Below are 19,791 nucleotides of genomic sequence, written 5' to 3'. Positions count from 1 at the left end.
TAAAAAATCAGAAGTGACGACTGTGCTAAAATAAAATACAGAAATTATCAAAATGTCTCTTTATCGCCACAATCGATTTCATCTGCCGATGATTTGTCAGATTCATCAATCCAAATTTGTTCCTTATTGACACTATTCACTAAAACACGTGTTCTTTCGCATGTAGATGGTATATAAGAAAAATTAAAGAGTTTGAATTTGGTGCATAACATTGCGACAAACATAAATAAATATTTTCCAAAAAATTATACTGACATTGCCCTTCAATATACGTTGAAGAGTCGATTTCACATGCCTAGGAATATGACAGGGGTCCGCTTTCCACCCCTGCATACACGTCATTGGTAACTAGGAATTTATCGAAAAGGACGTGCAGAAATTACTACTGAAACTGAATTTTTGAGAGGAAAACCGTTTGGGTAACAAACTATACGTCAATGGTTGGGTTTAATAAGTTCTCAGCCCAAATTAAACAAACAATTTAGGAATCTGTATATTTCTGTTACTTGTCAGTTGAGGGGTGGTGTTACTGTTTGGAAAGGATATTTTTCTAGAAACGAAGCTAGAGAAGCCATGAATATTGTTGATACTAATCCCTCGAGTTGTTGTATTGAGTTGATAATTATTGATTTAACAAGATACTTCAACCTTCACGACATACCATGAAATAATTCAGTGAGCTTACGAGGCATTAATTGGCTGTGTTTTCCCAACTGCGCAATAATCAAGGGCGTCGCCAGCTTGTAACTAAAGGGGGGGCGATGGAGCAATATTATGGAGGTCAAAAAATATTAACGCCTGGTACTGTAGAGAGTATAAAGCGTTACACTTTGGTAGTCTTTGCTTCGATGTCGATTGTAATAAGAACGGTGGCTTTTACTTAAGAGTAAAACCCTTTTAACGTGTTCCGAGGCTTTGACCACGTCCAAAGCTACAGATTGGAATACGTTGACAACGGGTTTCATCAAAGCCGAGTATTTAGCTACCAACATAATTCCGAGAATAGGAGAAATTCTGGAAGAAGCCGCATGCAGTTGGATGGCACTTTTCCGAGTTGCACTATTCCCTTCTTGAGATAATGTTTGTAAGGCATCCAGAATTACTGGAAGATTTTCTTTAAAACCTCTGATAGTTTTGTGTTTCTCCATCTTGTCTCGCAAAGTCTGGAAATAATAGGTATCAACTTCCTCCTCAAAACTGATTCCCGGAAAAAGTTCATAGTATCTTTGGTGGTTCCTATGCCATTTCTAATTTCAGAAGGTGAATCTATATCATTGATAACTAGATTCAGTTTGTGGGACGAGCAATGAAAGTAGAGGGCTTTGGTGTACTTTTTGCGTAAGATCGCTTGTACCCCTTCGTCTTTTCCTTACATCGTTGAACAACCATAAAAAACCAAAACCAAAGAATTTATTTATATTCAGATCTTCTTTTGTAAAAAACTCATCTATGCTATGTGCAATCGATTTCGCATCCAAATATTTTAGCTCAATGAATCCGACAAACATTTCTTGGACGTTCTGTCTTTCTTCATCAAAATATCGCATCTCAGTCGTTAGTTGTTCATTGCCAGAAATATCAGCTGTTTCGTCTGCTAGCATATATGCTGCTGCATCTTTCACTTTTTTCATAACATCAGCCTCAATAACGCTTCCACACATACCAATATTTCCTTGTGAATATCAACTGAACGGTAGCTTGCATTCTTTTTCCCCTACACAATGTGTTTCTTCCAAATCAAATCTCCCGCGTCAATTCACAGCCTGTATAAACCCTCAAAAATACCTTCACCATAATGTTTACCTCTCGTGTGACCCGCAAAACGTAATGCAGCAAATAATAGATTTTATAATTTTGCAATTTTCTTCAATAATTCCTTAGGAATATTTGTTCAGTTGCAAATCAACAGGCACACCTTCAAGAAAAGATTTAGCAGTTTCAATGCCTCCTTATGAAAGTTGGTTTCAATGTGCTTTTTGCACTGCTCGTAAATATCTTTGAACTTACAAAAGGGCCTTAATAAGGCCTAATAATTAATAGATAAGGAAGTCAATTGCTTGTATGGCCTTAGGACTTTGGTCGCTTTGCGGCTAGCTACATTTGATCTCTACGGGGGAGGGGCAACTGCTGGTAACTTTATTTATTTTCACGTGATTTTACGAATCAAATAATAACAAACCCACAAATACATTGAAGGAAGAAATTCGACAATACTCTAGATATTTTCACGCCAAATAGCAACAACAAAATTTTGACTTGGTAATAGAAATGCCGGCATAAATCTTTGAAACAAATCTTTCTTTGAATTATTTCATATATACCCACATCCTGTGTGATTTAGTATCTTATTAAAAACATAAAAGTCTCAAAATGTAACTAAACGTTAATTCAAAATTCTAGATACGCTTGATACTTGTCCTTTATAATGGTTTTCCATAATATATCTTCTAATTGATTGATCTGATCAACTACATTATTTATTTCTCGTTATCCAAGCATCTACAAGATATAACAATTTTCAACCAAAATGTTAGTACAATTTGTCACATTCTAAAATGTAATAATTTGTGAAGGTATGCGATTTCGTGAGTTTTTCCCCAGTTCTTATGAATACTAATAATTCATTTCAAATGATTATTTAATCTTTAGTAATTATACATAATGTTGGTAATAGCGATTGAATTAATAGAAGAATTGTTAGTTGTTCCAAACGCTATGATGGACGTTCGTAGACCACGCGAAAGGGTTGAGATTTTTTTCTTCCATGCTGATAAATCATGAGCGATATCAGCAAATACGGGAATAAAGTATCAAAGATTGCCGATATCTAATAATTTTATTGTAGAAATACACGTTATTCCATTTATAATGAATTATTGCCAGATGGTAATTCATAAAACGGAAAACAATAATGAACTATGAGGATTATACTGTTAAGAAATCAAATTCGGGGGCAGATTTGTATCGGAGTCGAATAATTTGAATGTTAAAGTCTTTGTCTGTGAAGTAAATAATTTCAGGATGCACCCAGCATTTGTAATCTTGATGGAAGAACAGTAGTTAAAATTGTTAGTGAAAGAAGAATTCAATTCGCGGATCTAGGAAACAATTTTGGTTATAATAGATAAGTTAAAGTTGATGAAGTTTTAATGCATTCGTTTCTACGTTAAAAAAAAGTTGTAGGGTATAACCTACAGAAATGTATATTTAGATATTCTATTACACATTTTTTCTGAAATATTTCAAATATAAATTATTGCAATTTAAACGGAGAAATGAAAATAGAAGACATAAAATTAATAACTACTGAATAACCATAAGTTTTATGGATTGTTATATGCATTTTTAAAGAATTAATAATGTGAAAACATCATGACATTAACTAGTGAAAGCTTTCTCCCAAAATCGGAGTGTCCGGGTGAAACGATTAAATAACTGTTCATATGTTTCTTGGGGCTTATTATGCACAAAAAATGAATGCAAAAAAAAGTTGGTAAAGTTAGATTATAAGAAGAATGTTTTGTTCATTATACTGTTTGTAAACCAAATAAACTGAAAAAAAAATCATCTTGTTAGTCAGTTGAATATATACATTCGCTATTCTATCTGGACAATTTTTTTTTGTTCGGCTACCTCATCAATACTAAAATCCCTTTTTGATGTTCATTCAATAATTTTTCGGAGATTTAGAAGCGAAGGTCACTTTTCAGCTTTTTCTGTTATTGTTTTTTTCACATTTTTCGAAAAATGTACTTTTTTATCAACTTCCCGATGCTACTACGTGATTCGATCTAATCCCATTTCATATTTGTGCATCCAATTTTTGCGAATAAGAGGTTTGCTACTTAAGTTTTTAGATAGACAATTGAAAACAAATAAATATAATTGGATATGTCTTTATTGTTTTCCAATATACTTTTGCATTCGTTTGAACCAATTTTCGATTGAGGTAGTTGTAGAAAAACGTTCACTTCGCAATTTATTTTATTATAAGAAGAAATCATTGGGTGCCAAACGAAACATCCACGGTAAATTACCCAAAAATTCGATGTTTACAAACTTTTTGTAAACACATCTGACAAAGGAATTCTGGTAAAACATTAAGTATTGACGACTGTTCTTCGTAACTTTAATGGAACTGTGTCGACATGTCTATTTAATTCGGAAAAACAGGTGACCATTTGTTTCGAAGTGCTTCGTGCGCGAACAACTATTGTGGGATTTGCCACGTCTTGAAAGACCGCTACAGTTGTAGTTTCGGGTTCATGTACATAGATCCATGATTCGATGTCTGTCACGATCTTACAGATGTCTTTTCAAGCATCACGATTGAATTTCTTCACCATTTCTTTGCACCAATCGACACGATCTTTTTAGAGCGTGTATCAAATGATGTGAACAAATTTTTTTAACAGCCAAATGTTTATGCAATATTGAATGTATGCAAGTTGAACTAATGTCCAAGTATACCTCAATCTCACGGTGTGTTACGGTATGACGATCTTGCAATATTTCATATAATAACTGAATTTTGACGACCTTCACGAAATTCTCCTCGTAGCGAAGAGCGACCACGTGTATTCGGAAAACCAGCGCACCAAAAAGATTGTGGTTTTATCCCATTTTTTGACCAAGATGAATGTATCTGTAAACCTCTCAATTAGTACTCGTTTGACAACATGTTCTGAATACGTTCACTATAAAAAATTACAATCTCTATGATGGCAATATCAGATTTGACATATTCACATGAGCAAATCAGCAATTAGAAATCCGCGTATTCAAATTTATTTTTATTCTATTTATTTATTATATATTTGATATAATTTTTCTTTGCGATTTTTTTGTTTTCTAAACTTCTCTAACCATTCATTCCAAATATTATTTTCTAGGACTCTAAAACTGCTTTTCGCTTCATCACAATGAAAATATATAATCGCTCTTCAAATCCGAGAACCCTATTATTTTTCAGAGGAATTTGTTCGTATGGAATGTTTGATTTATACAATGATTGCAGGCCACAGTAAAGTCTTGATATTATTTTGTCGAAACCATTGTTAAATTATGCGGAAGATGTGGAGAGGACAATTATCATGTTAGTAAATAAAATCCTTTCCATCACAAGTTTGATATGCCGATGGCAACTTAAAATATTGGGTGAAACTTTAGAGTTAAATCTTGCACCAATTCTTCAATAAACGTCAGTCCTATTGATACTCATTCAAGTTCAAACATAACCAAAATTTTGCTGTCAACGTATTATTCTTCAAATCTTGAATTTGGTGGTCTGTAAACGCGAATAAATTTCATTCTGAAGCTTCTGTGGGGTTTACCGTCCGTATCCCAATGCCTGAAGTTGAAAGAGGAAAAATTGATCTATTTAACCCTTAAGTACTAACACATTAAAATACTCACGTTTATATTAATGCACCGTCTGAGAGACGCGTTAAGAAAAACCTGTTTTTTGCATCCAAATAATTTTTTTGTCTAGTAATTATTGAATGGACGTTGAAACAATACTAAAACAATTGTCTCATGTTTTTTTGTCACAAAATATTTGGAAAAATTTGTACATTTGCTAATGTACAAAACAAAATCACGGAAAATAATTGAAGTAATTGATTTTTATAATAATAATAATATATAAACAAGTATATTAGCCAGAAAACACAAGAAATGAACAAACTAATAAGAAAAATGCAACGGGTGGAGTTGGGCTTGTTCATAGCACTTTCTACTTGTTCACAGCACTTTCTACACACTCTAAACAGATTGGTCTCTGGCAATGGAAGCAAACATAGGCAGTTCTCCTTTTCCTTTTGTAGTGAGTAGTTTTCTCTTTTTTTTTAGGTTTTCAACTCGCGTTTTCAAAGGTTGGGTCACCACATCATCAACGCCGAAGATTTCACATATATTTAGTCTCAGTTTCTTCGGTAGAAATTTATTTTATAACCTCCTTTTTATAAGAGGTTCCACAAGATGAAATGCTAATTTTTCGATGAATTTTGAGTGTTGTAAATACTCAATAAATAAGAGCTTCCAAACTTTGAAAGGATTAATTGGATCTCCAATATTTTTCGCTGCCTCACATAAACCAGGTAACTGTAGAACTGTGTTGTGGTCGCCGCCCTCGATTGGAAGTTGCGGGTTCTTTGGACCATTTGAACCTGTTTTTTTCCATAATAATAATTTGACGTATTGGCCTACTATTTGTACAGGTATAAACAAAAAGAAATAGAGAAACGTAAAAGATCATTGTGGGAGCATCCTATATTGTTGGAAAGGGAAGAATATTGTGCATTTCGTACTATTTCTTCGAAGTTGCAAGAGGATGAAACTAAATTTTGCAATTACTTTCGGATGAATGAAGAAACCTTTCAACAGCCATATATAATGAAATAACACAAAACAGGCAATACATCCGGCAGCGTCAAGACGCACCGATACACTGGCGTGGATGACCGCATCCGGCGTATATTATTCGCCGGACCGATGTCCGGTGCATGTACATACATCCAATATAAATCATACACCAACGCGAATCCGGCAAAAAGCACGGTTCGTTGTTCAGAAAAAAACGGACGTCTACAAATGCTCTAACAATTAAGTATTAAATGGTTAATTTGGTGAAAGACAGTTGTTGAGCCTGTAATAACAAGCTATGTGTGAGTTGTTTGTTATTACAAAAATTTTTAATTATATTGGATAACTGAATCCAAAATTTTACTAAACGGGTTTAGATTTTTATTCTAAGCAACTTTTCTCACATTGCCGCATAAAATATAGATTTCGCACTAGATAACGGGCAATTTCTCAGATATGCTTGATTTTCTGGAGCTCAAATTATGTTATAAATTAGTCTTTTGTCAAGGAAAACTGAACTTATGAATTAAAATAAAGAATCTTTCAGAAGTAATTTCCCCTATCCGGGAACACATTGTATAAAAACATATCGAAACTAGTTAGTTCTGATTGACTATATTACATTTCTATTTGAAGCACTTAATATCATATTTCCGTATATATACGTTTATTTCGGGCCTTGGTAGAGTTCTCAGAATTTAATGAATCTGATTTACATTTTTATAAGTTCCGGAAAGAATGAGGAAATAAAATGGGCTTAAAGATATGAGGAAGTTTCAGTTCTGCATATTGTGTTGAGTTTATAATATATATATATATATATATATATATATATATATATATATATATATATATATATATATATATATATATATATATATTTCTAAATCTTGTATTTTAGGTCTCTTCTTTTTCTAAATTAGTTTTTTTCAATAAATTCTTAGAGAGAGGCAAATCTGAAAAATCTGAAAAATTATTAAATGAAAAACTAATTTTGAAACTGAAGAGAACTAAAATCAAGAACATTTATAAACATAAATATATCAAAAGGTATAAGAAATAAGAAATTAAAGAAATTTATATATATATATATATATATATATATATATATATATATATATATATATATATATATATATTAATGCATCTAAATGAGATCCTAATACATATATTATATTATAGTGAAATTATGCATTATATAATAATCAGCTCATTCGTTGCTTTCCCCTATTCAATGGAGGCACTGAACCAAAACCGACATCATTCGAAATTGGCTTACGATCAAAAATTTCAGCAAGCAAATTGTTTTACAGTCACATGGGGCCACTTGGATTATCATTTAAATGGTCTGTTGAATCTTCACTGTTCCGAGAAGCCCCATCGCCACCTCCAGTACATACTCAAGAGCCAGTGAAGCTTAATCAAATAACACATCCTACAAGTACAGGTTCGTGGCCAGAAATAATATTCATCACATCTGATGAACAGACTTTAGCGGTATGCAAATCGAACAGCTTTTCTTATGATAAATAATTTCAGTTCAAAAAAGATTCGCACAATGACTCTAACATTTCGCTGTATCCTCTCTAATGAAGACAATCGTTACATTATATCTAGACTATGAGATTCCTCGCCTATCTACAGGTCGAACCAACGTCTGTGTGCTTTGATGGTTATACTTCCTAAAGTGTGAAGGTGTTTTCAGCATCCGAGGTTCTATCCGTTCATCTCTCAGCTTTAAAGGTAATTTACTATTAATTTTATGACTATTATTGTATAAGCTTGTATTCTTCTCGGAAAAATTCTCAGTTAAACAGACGTGTCAACGGGAACTATAATCCTCACTTAGTTTCAAGAACTGTAAATAGAGAATGGTTCTATTTATTATTTAATCTATACGTAACAAATCGGACGAGATCTATTTGTTTTTGAAGGAATTGGGGTTCCTGCGGATAGTTGCTATTACTGAACCCTGGTTACATGATAATGAGCCGGTTTCCTATGGCAAATATATAGTTATCAGCAGATATGACAGGGGTAATTTAGCTCACGGTGGGACCCTAATTTTATCTTCATGTGAATACTTCTCGTCTGTAATAAAATACCATTTTTTACTAGTCGAAAATACTTTTGAGTTTGCCATAACTTACAACAAAACCAAAGATTTATAGATTATCTGTATTTATAGACCACCTAAATCTAGCATTCGTTCCTTTTTTGAGACCTTCTATATTTACTCGACGTTCTGCCTACTTAGAACAGAACAGTTCCATGCGGTGATTTCAACATTGACTTCACTAATGATTGTGCCACTCGGGAATCGGTGATAAATGATTTTGATTCATATAAGTTAAATATGCACGTGGATTCACCCACTCGAATTACTGAAACAACTTCCTCATTACTGGATTACATAGTATCCAACTTACCACTTCATGATGTGAATTACTTTGTGATTAAATCAGGTTCCTCTGGCCATGAAGCTGTATTCGCCGAATTTGTAATACCTAATTAATCTCTTAAGAAACACACTTAGTTGGTGAGGATTCACTGCAAACAAAACTTCATCAAACTTCATATCTTACGTCTGACAAATAATTGGATGGATCTTTTTGACGATATTGACTCTAAATTCTCGAACTTTCTCGATATAATTATCAGGTGCTACAAAACAGCATTTCCTCTTTGTCCTCGTAAAACCAACTATCATAAATCGTGGACTACGAAAGGAACACGTACTCCATCCAAGAATATGAGATCACTCTTGTATAGAAAAAAGTTCACAAATAATCCTCACATACTCAATTATATCAATAACTATAGATCATTGTATCGAAAAACTATCAAAACTACGAAGCAAAACTTGGTCTAGTATCAATGATTTGAGAAACAAATCGCGATCAACAAACATTATCGATCTCGACCCAGGCGAACTTAACAATTATTTTGTGAACGTTAGTAACAATATTAGTTCTGAAATATACAAATGTCAAGATGCTCCCTCTTTTCTCGTTCCTTCTAAACGAATCACTGACAGTCTCTTTCTCAGACCTGTAAATAGATCTGAATTAAAGCAAACCATACTCAGAATTCAAAACAAGACTTTCTGCGGCATCGATAGGTTATCAGCTAAGTTATTTTTGGGTTTTCCGGAAGTAATGATTGACGTTTTAAGTTCGCTAATGGACGAATCCTTTGAAAAGGGGCTCTTTCCAAACTGTCTAAAAACAGCTATAATAGTTCCTCTGCACAAGGGAGGCGGGAAAAATAATAATAAGATTTTTCGTCTTATCGCATTATTATCAATCCTGACGAAGATAATTGAATGACTAATTAGAAGCCGTCTATTACCCTTTATTTTAAAACCTAAAATCTTGACAGCTCAACAATTTAGTTTCCTACCTAATAAATGTACAATGACGCTATGTTTTCTGTTCTCAACGAACTATATACTTATTTTGAAGAATATTATGGCATCCAAGGTATTTTATTAAAATGGTTAATATCTTACCTTGAATGTCGGAATGTGTACCTCAGGGTTCAGTTTTGGGTCCAGTTCTTTTTTATATTTCCATAAATGATCTCACAGACCTACAGATCAATGGTCAATTTACTTTATTCGCGGATGACAAACAGTGTAATCTGGAGTGGTCCAGATATACAAGCTCTACATTCGACTATAGGCAATGATCTCATAAAATTGAGGCCTTGTCTGATGCAAACGGTCTCTGCTTAAACAATAAGAGAACACTTTTATCCTATTAAGGAGCTTTAAAACTTCTAAAACTCAACGATGACTTAATACGATACTCAAATTTAATCGAATTTCTGACAAACAAATTAGCCCCTGCTTGCTTTGCCATTAAATCTGTGTCTGCACAGCTCGATTCTCGTTCTGCTTTAACAACTTACTACTCGTTATTGGAATCGCATCTTTGGTATGATTTGCTTTTCTGTGGGTTTTGTAGTTTGCATCTCTTAGAATCTATGTTACATAATAGAGCTATTTGTTATATTTATGGTTTGAGTAATTGAGAACACATTGCGAATTCTATTTTAAAAAACACAAAATTCCAACTCTTCCGGCTTTCATAATTTTAGTATCTGTTTGTTTAGTTCGCAAACACTTCCATAACTCAACTAAGAGACCAATGCATACCTACCCTACTAGAAAAAAGAAGTTAAACATTAACTTGACTATACCTACTTCTGATCTGGTGAAAAATTCCATTATCTTCAGTGCGATAAAATTATTTAATCAGCAACCTTCTGAAATAAAAATGGCAAAAACTTTTGATGAGTTTCGAGGTTTGACAAAGGTATTTCTGCTTAAAAGATCTCATTATTCTTTGACTGAATTCTATAATTTACCATAGACTCTAGAAACTGGCATAGTTCAATTTGTGACGTAAGATATTATATACATTATAATTACTACATTGAATTCAATCATCATATTATGTAATATGAAATTATGTTGCTTTGTCCATAAACCTTGCAAATATTATAATGGTATATATAGAGAACATGAGATAATAAGTGATAATGTATGTGAACTGATAAATTAAAGCATCATTTTGTACCTACACAAGTATTTGAAAAAAAATTTGAACTCAGTCGCTGAGAAGAGCAGAGAGAGAAAGAGAGATATGATTTACTATCAAATTTTCACAATTTTATTATATTTTCATAATTTTATTTATTAAATTGGATTATGCTAGTCTTCTGAGTCTATGATAAATTGTAGAATTCTGCCACAGAATAATAAGATCGAGCAGGAATGCCTTTGTCGAACCGCGAAACTTATCAAAAGTTTTTGCCATTTTTATTTCAGAAGATAGATGATTGAATAATTTCTTCGCAATGAAGATTATGGAATTTTTCACCAGATTAGAAGTAGGTATAGTCAAGTAAATGTCCAACTTCTTTCTTCTAGTAGGGTAGGTATGCATGGGTCTCTCAGTTGAGTTATGGTGTTTGCAAATCAAACAGATTCTAAAATGCTAAAATGAAGCGAGCGGTGAGATTTAGGTAATTCAAGGAGAAATGTCTTTGCCAATATTCGGCAAATGTATTGAATTATTAAATGTATTTGCCATTTTTAATTCTGAAAGTAGCTGATTGCATACTTTTTTGACAGTTAAGATGATGGAATTTTTTACCAGACCAGAAGTGGGTATATTTAAGTAAATATCCAAGTTATTTCTTCTAGTAGTGTAGGTATGAATGGGGGATTTAGTTAAGTTGTGAAAGTGTTTGAAAACCAAAAAAAAAACGGCAATAAGTGTAAGTGTATTGAAGTAAGCGGCCAATAGTTTGATCAATTGAGATTATAAATTTTTATTTGTTACTTAAGCTTGCTCATAATTCGATTTTGAATGAATAATTAATTCATTTGTAAAGTACTTACGTGCTTACAGAATTTTGTTTAGAGGCAAATTTCTACAACACCGATCATTTTAGTCCCATAAAAGAATTTCAGTTTCTTAACTAAATATAATCAGGCATTTTACAACAGAATAAAAAAAAATTGCTGCAGTGCCGTGAAAAATGGGTGGATTAAAGTGACAACTAACCCTGACATCTGGTAAAATTTTTCCAAAGTATGTCAAAATATTACTTCATTAAGAAGCATATTGGTCAACAAATTTAAAAAAAAATTGAAGGCGTTCTTCATTTATGACAAATTTTTTATTTTGAATACCCTATATCTCAACAAATAGGGCCCTGTAAGGGTTTGTATTCACATATCAAAATGAATCGTTTATTGAGATATCTCTGCGGTAGAGCGTTGTCGGTCGCATATAGAAACACCCTCTATACTGTAATATTTATTTAAAACATATCCAACAGGATTTTTCAATAGAATCTGTGAAAAACTATATTAAAAAGCTCATTAGTTTTACCCATCAGTTCTTTTCACCGAGTGAGAATTTTAAGCACACTATCAAGTTTGGCCAGAGCTTTATTCGATGCGATACGGATTTCTGCGAAGAAAACTGTGATTATAGGACTTATACGTGCAATGGAACCTATAAGATCTCTTGTCCTACTTCACTTCACTGAAACTGGGCTGAACAGATATATTACACGTCTTTGAACAATCTCAGAGCAAGGTTGTTATTTCAGCCATCTTCAAGGAGGTTAGTCCTCCAATTTCTATGTTAGTCCAAATAAATTCACCTGCTGCCTAGGTACATACCGAAACGATGTGTTGCAGTATTTCAGCCTCGTCTCCACAGAACTTGTACTGACAAGAAGAAGTATCCGTCTGCGTTGCTTCTTTCTACATATCTATTCAAACTTATGCAGATCACTGATTTGAATTGAAGATATTGAAATCTCGTGTTCAAAAGTGCATTCGATAATATGTACTTATTTCTTTCAAGTTTATGGTCAATTTTTGAAACTTTTTCCAACTTCATTAAAATACAAATGAATAACATCAAGTAGTTAAATGAACATAAATGTTTTCGTTGTTTTTGGTGTACTTCTTGGAAATATTGAGATTATTCTGTCAAATCACTCAGAATTGTACCTAAAATTGAACAAAATGAGTAATCAACGGAGTTTTCCTTTTCCATAGAAGTTTGCAAATTCTTTCGAAGTTTTGAAACTGTGTATTCGCAGTTTGATGACGAATTTTGAGAATTTTTAGTTGTAATTAAATTAAGTGATACTTTTCCTTCAATTTAGCAGAAACAGATATCGAGTTGTAATCAAAAAATATACTGTATTTTTTCATTAAAACAATGTGAAATTAAAATTGATACTTTCAAGCAACGTCGAATTCATGGGAGCATTTCTTTAAACCTTTTTTTCAATGGTTTTTACCTATTCGGTCGCTGTTCTCCCAATATCAGAAAAAATTTCCTTCTAGTAATATTTTTAGCGTTAAAAAACAAGTTATTTGTGGCATAGCATACTGATATCATAAACAAGAAAGATGTTGGTTCATTTTTAAATCTCTTGCCACAAATTGTTATGATATGTTGATTGTTCATGAAATTCTCATTCTCTTTATTCGTTTAGCCTCAAATCATAGGAGGGTTTATTCTTCAAAAATGTCTCTAGTAAAAAGACACAAGAGAAATTTTGGCAATAACCCAAGACTTCTAAATATAACATCAGATTTCGCATTATTCTAAGGTTACTCTGACAAAGTGAATATATCTGAGAATGAAAAAGTCTGAACCGGAAGAAACCAAATTAAGTGATCGAAGCCTTCTAATAAATAGACAGTCACAGTCCCCTGAATGGCTAGATATCAGAATATAACCAGGAATGAAAACCAGGAGATGAAACCCAGTTTTATAAGGACTGTTTCGATGTAGGACTTTTATGGTTTTTAATGGACAATAAAAAAATAACCAACTTGAACGATTAATAATTCAAATCTCAGAAAATAAGCTGGAAATAATGATATACTAAATGAAACTTGATATACCACATCTTCAGTATACCACATCAACGTAATCGTTGAGATAGAAAGTAACCAGAGATGTTGAGTTATATTGAAACATATGACGTGACATGGCTTTTGCAAACCGAACATTGAAAAATATTATAAATAATGGTGAGAACACAAAAAATTCGTACATTTTCAGACAGATTAGCAAGTAAAGTAGGCATTCAAAAGGATGATATTAAATTTTTCTCATAATGTGGAAGTTGTCCCAAGTATAAACATCACATCTCGGGTTAGAAGTTTAGTTCCAACTATGGAAAATCTTGAAGTAAACGAACGACTCATAATAATTGCCAAGTTTTATGAACAAAATCATGATCTGAAGGAATCGTCTATGGTTAATCACTTTATAAGGCCGGGCGTAAGTTGAGACCCAGTCAACATGCGCAGGGCAATACATTTTTTGTAACTCTTGTTGTATAATGGGATCGCGTGCATTGAGAGGCAAAGCAGATCAGGGTAGTGCTGCGGCGGACGTGGCCAATGTGGCAGTTGTGAATGTCACACAGAAACTGCGTCACACTCGCACAGTTGCCTACAGATGTTTAGGAAAAATGGAATCTCGTGCAAAAAAATTGGTTGAAAACCTGCGAAACCATCCAGTGGTATATAATACAAGTCATCAGAATTCGACTTAGGGTTCAAATTTAAGTGATTCATGTCAGAAAAAATTTAAAGAGGAGAAAACACGTCCACCTTTGTCGAAATACTGCAGTGAACTGGTAACGATATGCGGAGGCAACTACGCCACACAGTTTTCTCGAAATGCCTTCCCGTGCGATGTGCTGCCCTGCACGTGTTCACTGCGTCTCAACTTACACCCGGTCTAAGAGTGGGAATAGCCAGACAAACAATTTATATGATCTATCGACGTTATGAGATAGACTGTGGTTCAAAAATTAAGAAAATAAGCACCTAAACATTCTAAGAAGCAACAAATAGGACAAAAATAGAATCTTAAGTCTCATTGTCAACTAGTTGTCGCCCGCTAAAGACTTAGAAATCATGATCGACGACGATTCACATTCCAAATTTGACGGGAGTTAACCGGGGAATAATAAAAAAAAAAGTTCATTTCACCTTCAGTCTCTGGAGATGATAACTTGGTTATCGAAACGCGCGTCAGACAGTGTAATTGTGACTGCTGGTGTAGTGGTAGTGTACACAGTGTGTTCAGTTCAGTTAGGTATTGGGCGTGGTCGTTAACTCATAACTCATAACTCATTATGAAAATGACGTTGTGGGAGCTTTTGCAGAACTGTTTATTGAGAACTCTACGAATATTCCCAATGTGCCTCATCTGAGGTCATTTGAATGTTTTTGGTGGAATTTTAAACGACATGTATATTCGATAGATTGGAAAGTAATTACACATGAAAAATGGAAGAATATTTTTCTAAGCAAACTCTGGTAAACGCTAGATTCAGTATTTCGTATGTTAATGCAACATTCAAAAACAAAATCAGTAAAGCGAGTCGACTTGGTGCTGATTCAATTTTATAAAATGTATGTAATTATACTCATAGTGTAGTACCAATTGTTTTATACAGTAAAGCACAAATTATTAAATTGCAACAAATAGTTTGTAGGGATTTTTTGTGCCCACACCTATACATTCTGGTAAAATATCGCGTTGAGATCGATTTCAATCGTTACACTTTTTGTCTTATATAGTTTTCGAAAAGTTACAGTACCCCTCACAATCAAAGAAAACAATGACCATAATCTTCATGTTCGACTTCGATAGACTTTCCCTTTTTATTGCGGAATCAGTTACCAGTTTTCCATTGAGAAATCTGAATGTTTTTGGGTCATAGAACTAGACAGCATGTAACTTTTCGTGAGCTTCCTTAGGTATTCCTCCAACCTGACACAAAATTTCAAAATGTTGTTCAAAATCTAGAGTAGACACGATCTTACTAAAGCTACTACAGTAGCATACTAACCAAGCCAAAACTTATCACTGCTTGTCTCAACGCCTGAAGGGTATGTGATATTCTAATTGAAATAGAATTAGTTTGCAGCAAGACATTGATACAATGAAAAATAATTCAGTAAATATTTTATCACACTGCATATTACCTATATTACAATGGTTCAATTATCTATTTATTTCGATTAAAATTCTCTCTCTCTCTCTCTCTGTCTCTCTCTCTTATGTCTGAATCCTACGTTCTGTTTCTCAATACTCATCAGTTTTTATTGTTTTTATATTTGGTTGGGTGAAACATAAGGAAATATTGTATGGAAGAGTAAGAGAGGGAGAGAGAGAGAGAGAGAGTGAGAAGAGAATTTATTGTCAAAATATTGTTACAATTCGTAGAGAAAAGTTTGTAAAAACTAGAAAACAAGCATAAAAATAATTAAAGTTACAAATAAAATGAACTTTCAATGGAATGCGGGTAAAGATGATAACGCTTTGATCACAATTGGCAAGTGATTATGCATTTTATAGCATTATAAAATATTGAGCCCTGAACTAATTTTGTACGTGGAATAGGTAGATAACAACAACGATCTTTCTGAAATTGGAAAAGCGTGTTTACGAATTAGGCAAACGGATTCAAAGATAAATGAGGAAGGAAGGGTAAGAATTTTCAATCTTTTAAAGAAGTCCCTGCAGAAGGGCGCGGTGTGCGGTGTGTGTTTCGTCCATATAAATATCTAACAGCCTTCTTTTGTAATTTGAAGATTCCCTCAAATTGAGTCGCACTACATATACCCCAGAAGGAAGGGTATATCGGAGGTGCAACTCAATAAGGCCATAATAGACTGTTAAGGAGATGGATAAGTTCAGTTCTTTGGAAACTGATCTTAGCGCAAAGAAGGAGGACATTCAGTTTTCAGCAGCAGTATGTAACTCCCATTTCCAGAAATGTTCTATAACAAGCCCTAAGAATTTTACAGACGTAAATGGTGGTGTTATTTGATGAAAAGGCAATGCAAAAACTTTGGTTTTAGAAACGTTGATGTAGCGAAGATTAGAATCGCACCATGATTTAAGGGTGATTAGGACACTAGACATGGTCCTGATATGAAGTGCCGTGAGATCAAGGTTGCTCCAAGAGAAATAGGGCCTAGTACTGAGCATTAAGGCACTCAACATTCTATTGGCTTGCAAGAAGACATTGTTGTATCAACCCTTACAAGCTGCCTTTTGTTTGTAAGGTATGACTTAAACCATGCGAGAGGTGTTCCCCTGAAAGTAAAGTACTGCAATTTGTTGATTAAAATATTATGATTAACATAATCAAATTCCTTAAAAAAATCATAAAACTTTGTTGCAGCGGAGTGGTGGCTGTTTAGGCTAGAGTAGACATTATTTAGGAAGGAGAATGTAGCATCATTTGTGCATTCGTTACTTAAAAATCCAAATTGATGGGTAGTAAGTATTTTGTATTCCAACAGAAATGATAAAAGCCTCTTTTTGACCAATCTTTCTATGATTTTTGATAATGTGGGAAGGAGTGCAATTGGGCTATAAATCGATGATTGATTTTTATCCTTATTTATGCAGAGGTATAATTACAGCTGTTTCAAGGCAATTGAGAAAAGTGCCAGTTTGAAATGAAACGTTAATTGAATTGGTGAGGTGATTTAATGTGCAATTGAGCAGCCTTGAAAACATTTTTGATGTAAGTCCATCAGTTCCACATGAGTATTTATTATTGATGTACTGTGAATCTCTGCTTAAGCTACGGACACAAAAAAGAAACTATGTAAGTTAGCATTAGCATCAAGGAGATATGGAAGCAATTCATGAGAAGGAGTTATAGATTTTGTTAAATTTTTGGCTACGTTCACAATGTAATTATTGAGGTTATCAGATGAAGTGGAGATTATGCTCGATGAAAAAGCTTTATTTCTAAGATCATTCACAATTAACCATGTGTCCTTAGAAACATCACGAGAATTGGCGAGTCTCCTATTATAATAAATATCTTTGGCAGCTTTTATTATCTGTCTAGCAAGCAAGTAACTCTAAACTGTTCTTAACTCGAAATATAGTGTCTAAAATACTTATAAGAGAACGTCAGAGCGGCCTGGTAGGTGTTTGTTTCACCAATGAATTTTCACGAATGATTGAATATTCTTCAGATGCAACCTTCTTGAAAATCTCAACTTAGAGTATAAAGTGCTTTTATACACCCTATTTAATTTCATCTCAGACTCTTTTTTTTTTACTTTTCGATGATCGATGCCAATTCGGATTGCGAGCTGTTTTCAATTTGACATTTGAAAAATGAGGAACTCGTTATTTGAATTAATTTTGAATGTCAAATACCGATAAATTTTTGATGCGATCTTAAAGAAGTTTTTTCATTGCATATGGATTCATTTCGGACTGATAGTGCAGAATTAATTCAAATGAATTATTGACATTATAATAAATTTGTGAAAGTGAAAAGTTCAAAAGTTTACCGAAATGTAAGAAAATCTAAGTTTTGGAAATGTTCGAGCTTGAAGGATATTGCTGGTCTCTTGATTTGCCGGTACCGAGTGGTCCTACGGAAGAATAGAAAATAGAAATGAGACATTTAAGCAATTATTTAACAACGTTAGATATTCGGAGAAAATGCTCTCATAGGAAATTTAAATATTCGTAAGTGACGTAGGTTTATTGTAAATATTCAAGGAATTAAGTTGGAATTTATATAATAATGCGAGACTTTCATACTACAATGATACTTCTATCACTATGGAAACCCTTAGAATTATGGTCTTCAAATTTTCTTGGCAATCAACATCCTCCTGAGAGAAGGCAATCCAACAAGAGAACCTATTTCATAGGTAAATTTTCACAATCAATTTGATATTAAGCATTGATCCTTTATCTCTTTCAAAGTTTACTTACAACAATCTCAATACCTCCAAATTGATCCAAAACTTCCATTTCCAAGAATTTTGCATGATTTAATCTCATTACAAAATTTTTCTCGTCCATATATCAGATGATCTAAGTGCCTAATCTATTTTGTTGAATTTTTTTTGACTCTCTTCTGTATAAATATAATCAGAATGTACTCAATAAAATTATTGTACTATTCCGTGTTATCTGGACAATGACTTAAATGATAAAATTGGGAAATAGAAACTTATCTTTTCAATTTAGATAGGTATGTGATAGTGTTTTTTCTGAAAATATTTCTCTGTTTTGTTCATTCAAAATGGAATTAGAAATATTTTCAACGGAAAAGTTTAAAATTCATCTATTAATGAAACAATAGTCTGAAGCAATTAATAGGTTATTTCAAAAATAGAATAACTGACTTGGAACAAGGTGTTATTCACAAAATTAGCTGCAATGATTTTGACTAGGATAATGTTGAAAAAACTACGAGATCGTTGAATGTCAAGAAGCACTATATTGAGATGGTTAGATGGAAGGATATTGAGAGAGAGAGAGATAGAGAGAGAGAGTTAAAGAGAAGAATAGGTGAAGATTTGGAAAAACCAGCTTCGCTTGAGTTTCTCATAGTTTCTCATTTTATCAACGATTGTTTCAATCCCTACATCATATTAGTAGGTCATAGTAAGTCAATGCGGCGTTTGCTACTTTAAATTCCTTATGTTATGCTCAAATTTGTTATGCTATCTTCATAACAATTTTATATAAGGAAATTATTCATAGCCAAAGTCCACAACACAATCCAAAATATTCTCATCCACAGCACCGAGTATTAACAAGACTTACAAAAATTTTCGCTAACCGGGGTGATTCAATACTTTGTAGGCATTGCGAGACTAACGGGGAAAATTTTAAGTTGTTTATTTGATGAATCTCAACAAAAAATAATAATGTGTGAGATTTATAGTCACAAACATTAACAATAACAAAGCTGCAAATTATCCTAATTTATGAATTATTTAACACATGAAACATACCTTTATAAAATTTATACAGTTTGTTTCAAATTAGCAAAGAGTTTTTACAACAGTAAAATACGGGAATGTAAACA

The 19,791-nt window shown here is 33.1% G+C and overlaps 1 protein-coding gene across 1 annotated transcript in view; it reads left to right on the top strand.

Annotated features, from left to right (window-relative positions):
* LOC130446774 (connectin-like) overlaps positions 1 to 19,791 on the top strand; it is a 776,872-nt gene that overhangs the window by 154,084 nt on the left and 602,997 nt on the right. The gene's annotated exons all lie outside the window — the stretch shown is intronic.

The sequence above is a fragment of the Diorhabda sublineata genome, chromosome 7 (assembly GCF_026230105.1).
Source record: "Diorhabda sublineata isolate icDioSubl1.1 chromosome 7, icDioSubl1.1, whole genome shotgun sequence".
Classification (NCBI taxonomy): Eukaryota; Metazoa; Arthropoda; class Insecta; order Coleoptera; family Chrysomelidae; genus Diorhabda; species Diorhabda sublineata.
The sequence above is the reverse complement of the archived record's forward strand: the minus strand, read 5'-3'. Positions and strand labels throughout refer to the sequence as shown.